Here is a 10898-nt window from a genome sequence, read left to right as displayed (position 1 = left end):
TCCGAAGGTTTCACAAACCTTAGCAAACACATCTAAACCATCATAGAATATTCTTACCACAACTGTTCCACCAGCACACAAAGCAAAGCAGAGAGACTTAGTGACTTGCCCATGATTGCTAAGCTCATGAAAGATTGAATGTGAGACAGAATGTGCTTCATGTTATCTATAAAATACACATCTCTTTTGGGGCCTAGCCTATTTACAAGTACTTCTAGTTGACAAACGTTAACTTTTTTTTTTTTAAAAGTAAGTAGCTACATGAGATTATCAAACCAAAAGACAAAGCGATGCTGTAGCTGTGCAAACAAACCTCACATCTTGCTGAACTGCTGGGCTGGGAAGTCTGAAAGGATGGGACAGGACTAGAGGCGATTCATACTGACAACATACAAGTGCCTCAGAAACTAAAAAACGACAATAGTATTTGAGCTTGTTAACACTATATTCCAAACGCGGAACTGGCAGGTGACTGGTGGTCAACAGTAAGCCCATACAACATAAAGTAGTGTTGTGCACAGGTATTCAAGTTAGACCTCAACAAAATATTATGGCTATTTGTTCTTGGTACACAAGTTAGCTCTAAATTAATGCAAAGTCTGTGCCATTCTGCATTGCACTATGTGCAGATATATTAAATAGCAGAAGGACATTTCTCCCTCTCCTTTTCATGTACAGACAGTTCTGTGTATACAGAAATCTGATGGGGTACTATTGATAATCTTTTCAGAAAACATAGTACTGCAAGATGAATTGTCAGTGATCACCAGGTAATCGTTTGGCTGACACGGAAAGACGACAGTATGGAAAGATCTGAAGAGCAGCACAGACAGGACTGAAAGAAACCAATGGGAGAAAATGATCTGCATGATACATCAGTGGCTTGTTGAACTCTTGGGGGCAGCAACATTGGACTCAGCCACCTGGAGAAAACAATTCATAGTGTAAAGCATCAGCCCTGTTGATTCCTGCAGAAGAGATGGGTATCCAGGTTTGGCTATCAAATTTGTTCCTTTTTTATAGTTTTAAAATCACTGTCTTTCATGAAGTACACAGATCGTTTACTTCTGTTCTCTTGCAAGGAATGTTACACTGGGAAACATTCTGACTGCGCAGTGTCTAAATATTTTTTTCAGAATAGGATTTGACTGCCTATTTACCATAAATGAATTGTACACTTAGAAGTGGTAACTTATTTTGCCCCTTTTTAAGACAGGGAAATGAAATAAAGACAAGAAAAAATGCTCATGCAGGTTACGCTGTTACACCCGCTGCAGACAGTGACCGAGCACCACCTGAACTGCACACTTGTGTGAAAGGCATGTGCTGCGATGGTTTCCTGACCTGTACTGATTTACAGCATTTGTGTTCATTGACAAACTCCTCAAGCCCTCCCCAGCCTTTAAGAGTGAGAGTGCACTTGGCCAGCCATAAACTCACAGAGTATCCCTGTGATTACAATGTTTAGATGTTGAAATATTTACTGACTGCTTTTATTGATGCCATTAATAATTTTGCTTGATAAAGAAGATGGTACATATTATTGGTATATTCATTTGGGAACATAAAAACAACGATTAAACAGCTGTACTGATCATCAGAGATAATGGAACATTATACCAGAAGAAAAGGATTGTTCTTTTTCAGCAGCTCCTTTTAAAAGAGCAACTACTTAACACTTTGGAGAAGAAAAAAATAACTATGCCTAGTGAAACGTGTATACTGAGTCCTACATACTCAGTTTAACCCACCTAACCCTCCCTAGAATAATTCTGCACTGAAGATAAAGTTATGAGTGTAGATTGTGTTGATTTAGCCTAAAATGACCGAGACTGGGAAGCACAGCCTGGGGTACTGGGGCTACCACCACACGCTGTAGAAAAGGCAAAGCAGAGCTGCCCGCAGGCCTTCAGTATTCGCCGGGGCTCCCAAGCAGATGCACTTGCCATGCCAAATCCTGTGCTGCCAAGGCTACGCTGCCACTGGCTCCCAAGAGAGCTAATGTACAGCCAAGTTGCGTATGGCTATATGAACTGCTGTCGTATTGACAGTGGCTAGTGACCTCAGGGTAGACGCACCGCCAGCATTACAGACCTCACGTGGCTACCCTTTGGGGAAATAAGAGAGACCATAGTGGCAGATGTAAATCATTGATGGGATTGTTAATTGCATTCCAGCTAGGGGATAGATAATCACCTGCAGTGATTCATAGAATAACAGACCTCAACCTGCAGGACCCACACTGAGCTTGCCAAGCAGTCCAGGGAAATGAGCCCTTCTAAATTAAATACATGCAAGCAACATGAAGGGGCAAACAGTATCAGCATTCTGCAGCACACTGGAAGTTTCAGAAACCTATGGTTTTGATTTTGTCTTTTTAATTTCCACGCCTGGAGAACATCAGTTCTTAAAATACATTTTTCATAGCAATGTGCTGTATATAACAAATCAGATGTTTCATAAATAAACCAACCTTATTCTATTTTCTTTAAGCTAATCCAGTAGTAATAATCTAGTGACATATGGTGAAGATTGGGAATTGCTATGGCAAGAAAAGCAACTTAAAGGTAAATCATTTCAGAAATATAATGTGAAAAAAACCCATCAGATTATTACCTTGTCTCTTTTTTCCTCAGCTCTATGTAAAGGTACTTCCCATCAAATGTTTTCCATTGGGTCAGATGGCACAGAAATATTATTTGACCCTTACTACTTCAGGATGGTTTAGATTTGAAATTGGGAAAGACAAGTAAACCTTTCATTAAATCTTAATTTCTTCATATACAATATTTGTTTTTAAAAGTTTTATTTACACATTGTCTGAGTTACCAGTCTCAGCATCTGCTAGCTGCCTACCAAAGTAACATCTAGAAATGGAAACTAAATTGTCTTTCTTGCTGGACAAAGCTCAGATACCTCATACTCATCCATTAACTCTGCTCCAAATTGCTCTTTATTCTGCTGCTAAGGTCTACTTTTGACCTTATATCTGACAATTTTGTTTAGGAAATGGATTATAATAGTAAGTGTATTGCACGTTAGTGTTTCCGTAACTGCAGCACCGAAGACAAAAGGAAGCGTATTGCTTGTCTGACCGAAGCCATGCTGGCATTTCAGTTTTACAGTTGTTTCTTAAATTGCAATTCTATATAAGACAGTTTCTGAAGCGCTCCTTTGCTCTCTGCCTCACAAGTTCTTTTTTGAGAAATAAGTATCAGAGCAGTGGTAGCTCCCCTGGTTTGGACGATCAGGAGTCCAGGCTGTGGTGAAGTATAGCTGCCTGCTACGCAGGTTAATTAAATACTGATTCTTTTAATCTTATTTTCTTTTCTATTTTTTAAATAACAGCCACATCAGCTGGAAAATTATCACCTGACTTTCCCCATGCTGGAAATATATGTGTCTTGTAACAGAATAAGGTTAAATTATCATTTCCAACCCAATCAAGACTCATACAATATAGGCAGCAGTCTGGGCTTTATGACCCATAAAGCAGTAGAAGTACACAGCCTCCTCAAGCTGTTCCAACAACAGGAAGTCTGCAGCAAGCAGAGGGGTTGATTAAAAGTCAATTTTGCATTTTTAATAGTAAGATGATTTTGTCCTATTTTGCTGTGTTGAAGAATGGGATAAATTTCATTATTGCAGATTCTATCAAACAAGTTTTAAAGTTCCTAAAAGCCCTTTCCTCTGTATTAGTAAAATAATCAGCTGAGACCCTAACAAAGCAACAGTTAGGTGTTTGCACCAATACCTTATAACTGCAATAGATTCCTTTCCTGTAGTGATGAATTCAAGATTATTAAAGCTGAAAACCAAATACCCACTCTGCTTCCTAATACAGCCAACCTCTGCCATCATTTTGACCTCTTTGTGAACTACTACTGTATGACTGACAGGCCACAGAGAGCTACAACCACTCTCATACTTAGTTCTCGAAAGAAACTGGTTTGGAACTTCTAATTCAAAGGGTTTCATATTGCTTTAATCTATTGTTACCAGTCTTCCATCTTGGACTACACAGTCATGCAGTTGTCCAGGCAATTGCAATTGTCAGTGATTTCCAAACATCTTTCCATTTTATTATCTTTTTTTTTTTTCTTTTTTATAGTCTACTCATCAGTCTTTACTTGCTAGCATTTACATAGGAACATACAAATCTGGTCAATGTTTTTCCTGATCAAAACGTTGGGAAGATGTTTCAGACAATTGTCCATTGTGTTAGTACAAGAAGATTAAAGAACCATTCTGGACTGTTTCAATAGTTCTTTGCCTTGCTGACAAAAGCTCTTGAGCAGCCAGAGCACAGCAATTGTATGAAAAGTTCTGTAATTTCAATGTAGCTTTTGGTGCAAGTTCACAGCCTCTAAAGGCATTGCAAAGTTTAGTTACCACACGTCATTTGAACATTGAATTTGGATTGTTTGATTATTTCTAAAACCTTTGTTAATGGCTGCCTAGTGAAGTCTGCCATTAAAAAGTGAAATGGAATACTTACTAATATTTACAACGATAGCATTACATTTATATAAAGCAAAAGATTCTAAGTAATTTTTACAAAATACCATATACAAATGAATACATAGAGAGAATACATGTTTATCTGTAGCTTGCATACACACAAATGCAAGATGAAGGCTACGATGAATCTGCCCTTGCAGGTAATTCGTACTCAGACAACTCAATAATCTGTATTTACATTTGTCATGCCTGTCAGGCTCCACCAAGGCCGCTGAGGTACAGCGAGCCAGGTCAGCCTCTGCCAGCCCTGCTTTAGCTATCAGCTGCACATGGCATCCATCGGTCCCTTGGGAGACTTAAGGACTGACCAGGGAGATTAAATCTTGCACTGCTCTGGTATTAGGTATATAAGCTCCACAGTAGCCTTAGGATTCTCAATCTGGAACTGCAACCAGTTCTCACTCAGACTCGTTCTTGGCTGCTGATCCTGACTTCTGCTTCATAGTCCTGGATTCTGTCCTATCTTCCTCCTTTTTCTTCCTAATTCTTGGATCCTGCTTTCTTAGCCCTATGTTTTGCTTCTGATGAATCCCATTGGCACTGTTCCAACACTGTTCTCCCTTCAGGCAGTTCTTGCTTTGCATTAGGCACCCCTTGATCTCCTGACCCTGGCCCTACTGTGCCTCTCTTGACATTCTTGTCTTGCGTTAGCATAAAAGAGAGTGCTACACATGGTGTTGCTACTTCTGAGCAGTATGGTGCCTGAATGAGTAAATCTAGCTGGATGTACAGTGGTTCCCTGTACATCTATCCAATATTCCCATTCCTTATCCAACATAATTTTTCCCATTATTTAAGAACATTCCAATCTACTTCTACCTTGAATAAAAATAACTGACTGTAACCTGATTTGCAAAACCCACCTTCTAAACCATCCTCATCTCCTATAAAGTTAAGCCACCAATTGCAATATGCTGGTAAAAAGGAACATCCATATTTCCATTGAACATATGAAAAAAAACCCTACTTCCCAAGTTCTCACATCTTTCCCTTAGTGGTTTGGTGCCATTTCTTTATCAATTTCACTAACCAGTGCTCACAAAGAAATTCTTAAAACCTGATTTTACTACAGGAGTAAGCCATGTTGTAAACAGCATCCTACTCCTAAATTAGGAAATGAAAACTGAAAACTGAAAAAGATCAAGCAAGCCAGCAGTGTGTCCTGACAGCAAAGAAAGGCAGCCTTGGTTGTATTGACCGGAACATAACTAGATCAAGGGGAGTGATTATGCCCCTTTACTCAGCACTCATTAGACCACATCTAGAATACTGCATCCAGTTTTGAGACCCGAAGTACAACAATGACATTGATAAACCCAAATGAGTTTATTGGAGGGTCACTGAGATGGGTGGGAGCATCTGCCCTGTGAGGAGAGGCTGGGGGAGCTGGGCTTATTCTGCCAGAAGTGATGGCTTTGGGAGTACCTGGTAGCAGCCTGCCAGGACATACAGGGAGGGTGTAAAAAGCAATTCACAGCAGCTCTGACTGATATAAGAAGGCACATTTTAACCATATGTACAGTGATGCAGATGCAGTGGATCAAATTGCCCAGAGAAGATGTACAGTTTTCATCCTTGAGTGTTTTCAAGACCTGACCAGATAAAGCCCTGAGCAACATGTACTGATCTCACAGCTGACCCTGCTTAAAGCTAGGGGTTGGACTAGACAGCTCCTGAGGTCCCCTCCAACCCAAATTACTGTCATCCTATGGGTCAAGGTGATTTAGGAGCTGAAGAAGAAACTGCAAGGGCAGCAGTAATGCAGAAGCCACCAGTGGATCACTGTCTAAGGACAACTAGAAATCTAGAGGGAGGTAGTCTGGAGGCAAGCCAAATCAAAAGACAGAAAATTATCTGCTTCACATATGTTGGCATATGGTGCAATTTTCTTAAGGACTCCCTAAGCGCACAATATGAAATGAATATAGGAGAGCACTAGAAATTATTCTGGGATTACATCAAGAAGAATTTACAGGACCTGAAAATATTTGATAAGGAGAAAGCAGTAAGACAGCTCTTAAGAAGTATTTGGGTCTTCTAGTGAGCTTGAAAATGAGCTCAACAAATTTGTCTTCCTACAAAAAAATTTGCTCCTGCAGTTAGTTTCAAAACACCAAGTAGCCTCTTGTTCTGATGTTCTTTTTCATACAATATGACTTTTGGAATATCAAGACAACCTCTAATTTCAGCTGAACTAATATCTGTTCTAAAATTAAGCTGTTATTGATGCAGAATTAATTCACAAATATAGCTTCATCCAGTCGAGGCAACTAAGTGCTTTTATTTAATCTTACTTTAAGTCAGGGCCAGATTTTACAAATTTTGAAAGGAGAGAGCACTGAAAACTTTCTGCTGGGGTATATAAAGTGACCACATTATTCCAAAGACTGTTCAAAACCACAAAGACACTTTAAAATCCCATCCCTCCTATGAAAAACACAGTATACTTGCAACAGTTTTTGAACAAAAGCAAAGATCTTGAAGCAATATGAGTCTACATAACATGAAGGTAAATAAATAAGAGCTTCAAGAGAAGAACCCTTTAATGAGAACTAAGGGTAGAAGGATGTCCAACAATCAGTCCCCCTTTTCTGACATGAAAGTAATTCAGGAAAGCAGGCAAAATGGAAAGTAAAACAAAGATCTTCTTAAGATTTATTGAAACGTTTGCTATCCAAATTCCCTTTCATAGTGCTGACCTTCTCCTGACTTTTAACTGCTATTTAAGACAAAACAGAGTCAGTCATCAAGTTTCACTTTAGAGAAATAGGTCCGCAGTCTGGCTTTGTGAGGGTAGGCAATAAACTCTTGAAGTAGATCTTTCCAAACTTCCCAGCATCTTTTTAACTGCCACACATTAACTTTTTGACTGTCTTACGCAGAAGGGAGAAAATCTAAAATAGAGATCAGCAATTCTTTAGCATTCCATAACACTGTGCCAAGTCTCCTGAAGATGCATCATCATGGACACTGTTCACTGTAAAAAGTCTGAGCTGTTCCAGTCGGTGATTATAAAAATGCTTCAGGGCTTCACAATCTACTGTGCATTTAACAGTATTTCCAGAGTTTTATCTCCTGGTGAACTCCAGCATGTTTGTTAGGACAAACTGGCAAGCCTGACTAGAGTTAACTCACTTGTTCAGGGGGTTCAGATTCAGTGATAATTCTTAATTCTGCTTCTGTCCCTTTTTGGTCTAACTCTAGTGAATCCTACTTACGTTGAATAAACAGAATCAAAGTGTGCTTCCTTCATTTGTTTCTGTTCCTCAAGTGGTTCACATGTCTTTCCTGTCCCCACTGTGCTCAGAATCTCCTGCACTTCATACAGTCCTGCCAGCCAGGCAATAGCTTATTTTTTAGAGAGGGTAACTAGGCAGGATTTCTGTTTTAAGAAATTCTCTTTTGTCTCTGATTGTTCTACCTAATCTGGGCTTCTTTGAGATGGTACTTTGCAAACACAAGCTAGGAAGTCAAACAATATGCATTTTGAAGAGTTCTCATTTAACCTGGATTTTAAACTACATTTCTGTCATTTGTTTTCAGTCCTTGGGTCTCAAAAAAAACCCCACCAAACAAAAAAAAGCTGGAAAGGCAACCAGCTTTTCTTATCACAGAATTTCTGTTTCATTACACTTCATTTCACTCCAAAAGCCTGTTAAGTATTTCAGCATACCTGATGGTTTGAGAACAGAGATATGAACTTCCCCCTTAATCCTACTTTCTCTACATAACATTTAAATATGACTTTCACCGAATTTGTCCTGGGACACAGCACCTTCAAAGGAATTCATGCTGAAGAGAACAGCTGGATTGACACACAGGCCATCTGGTGAGGGCTTATTCCTGTAAGCAGAAGTGCCTAAGGACCATGAGTAACACAATTGCTCAAGAACAGGATATAAATATATGTAATTCCACTTGATAAGACCTAAAATCCATAGATATCAGAGGGTAGCCTCCAAAATCAAGCATGATTTGAGAGAAGGTCCCATAATCTTTTTCTTAATCTCGTTTTCTCTGATTATTAGAATACATCTTGGAAAATCCCTGTGCAATAAGAAATATATAAACTCAGATGATAATTTGTCTACAAATTTTCTGATGAATCATGTCTAGCTAAAGGGGAAACAAATCTGCAAGATGTAGATACCACCATCTCCTTATCCCTCCATAGGCAAGTTAAACTGCTTAGAAAACATTACTTTTTCCTTAAATGTATTTCCTCAGCAGCTTTACCCTTGTTATATTGCAACTAGTGGAAAAAAGGCTGCAGGGAGATCCTGAGCATGCAAACCACTCCTGGGGAGTAGAAAACGCAAACTGTCTCTTTTTCTCTTTAGTCATTGTGCTTCAGTTCTCGAAGAGGGAGTAATTAGGACACATGTATTATGTCTGTCATAAAGCATTGTAAATACTGTAGCAATTCACCTCTTTGCTTGCTTGTAATAAATTGAATTCACTTTTATGGAAAATATGCAACACCTATTAACGTTACTTACAACTTCAACTTCACCACATAAAACACTTTAAACTTAGGATAATAATAAGTAACATTTCTAGAAAAGAAACAAAAAATAATTCAATTGAAAGTGTATGAGAAATTTAGAACATTTCAAAGGACAGTTATCTATCCTGGAACTGTTCTGGGGTCAAAAACTTCTGTGAACATTTTTGAAGACCTTTAATGTCTATGGATTATTAGAACCCTTGAAGTTATTTTCATGTTACAGATGTTTCCTTAGCATAGCATCAGCATAGCATTTCCTAAATTTATGTGACTAGAAACTAGCTTAGCAGGGGGAAAGGAAACGTTTCTAACTGCCTCCTAAAAAAACACCCAAGTTACTTCTTTACAATTCTTGAAACTGAAAGTCAGTCTGTTTACCAGAAGTGAATTTACGTTATCGTCTCTTAGATACAGAAAACTATGTCACAGTGTTTTGAATTTTGTTTTTAGAAAATCATATTCAAACTAAGTAATGCGCAGATATTATTAATTAGCTAGTTGCTTCACATTAAATTGCAGAAGTACGCAAATCACTAGAAATGTTTTTTACTTGATGGCATGTGTCACTCAAGAGAGAACAGAAACAGGATGATGCATCCTGGTTCTTCGAAATTTAATGGATCTAAGATACTCTATATGAGGAAACTAATATAGTATCTTGTAAAGATTTTACATCATTTGAAGAAAAAAGATATATCAGATAAATTTCAATATATATCAATAAATCAGATAACACAAGTTGAACTTCATGACAAAATTGTGTGTGTTTGGCTGCATGACAGATGAATTTTTTTCCTCAACATAAACTGGCTCTGGAAGAAACATAATTTCCAAACTTCGTTTCAGGATGATGCTTAAAGTTATTAAATTAAAAATATATATGTACTCAAACCAAAGATTTAGGACAAGATGCCCTTTTAGGGGAAAAAAGAGGTTTTGTTTATGTAGGCTTCAATTTTATTTGACTATTTTGTCTAAAATTTCATTTTCTACTATCTTGGAATACTACTAGTAGAATAAATTTGCTGCAATAATTTAACTCTTCTACTTTTTGTATTACAAAAATGAATACTTTTTGGGTACATCATTACTCTGTTCAGAAGTAAGGCTAAATTTTCAGAACTGTTTTTTATTTTTTTTCTTGTTATTTCCTGTTATTCTCTGGTTCCAGACAGCCAGTGAAATCTCTGGTAAAACAATGATTTCCATCTGCAGGAGGAGGATAATATTCCTTCTGATGTATTACTGAAGAAAATATGCTATTGTCTAACAATAAATCAATATTAATTCTTGTAAGCAAAGACTTTACTTCCGAAAAAAGACAGAAATAACATAGGTTAAAAGGGCCCCAGAGATAATTTCATGTTTCAGTAACATCCTCACTAGAAGTGTTGCTGAAGGAATTAAGGCTTTACAAAGGAAAGACCTCCCTGCACTGAGACTCCAAGGTCCTGATCTTGCTTTGATTAGCTCCATTGTGCAGAGCCAGCTTTTACAGAATACTGGGGGGGTGTTACATATCCATCCAAATCCTTCAATATATGCTACTTGCAATATGGATGCTTGAAGTCATGGTAGTATTCACTAAAATTAACTGCAGGAGATTATGTAGTTAAGATACTTCAAAAAAAAAAAAAAAAAGAATGAAAGAAATGCAATGCTTGGGGGAAATCTGATAGACATACATAGCTTTTTTCTTGCATGACAGATGGCAAAAATTCCTCAAAACCAGAAATCTGCTGTTTGGAAAAAGATTGATAAACTGGAAAAATTTCCACTGATAACTTCGGGGCTGCTATCAAGAAAAATCAACCCCTTTACAAAAGACAAGCACTCCCAAAGACCCAACCAAACAAAGCATCCACGCTGC

The 10898-nt window shown here is 38.0% G+C and overlaps 1 protein-coding gene across 15 annotated transcripts in view; it reads right to left on the bottom strand.

Annotated features, from left to right (window-relative positions):
- RIMS2 (regulating synaptic membrane exocytosis 2) overlaps positions 1 to 10898 on the bottom strand; it is a 345182-nt gene that overhangs the window by 80417 nt on the left and 253867 nt on the right. The window lies entirely within an intron of this gene.

This window comes from Egretta garzetta, unplaced genomic scaffold (assembly GCF_000687185.1).
Source record: "Egretta garzetta isolate BGI_Z169 unplaced genomic scaffold, ASM68718v1 scaffold154, whole genome shotgun sequence".
Lineage (NCBI taxonomy): Eukaryota > Metazoa > Chordata > Aves > Pelecaniformes > Ardeidae > Egretta > Egretta garzetta.
This window is presented reverse-complemented; position numbering and strand designations above follow the sequence as displayed.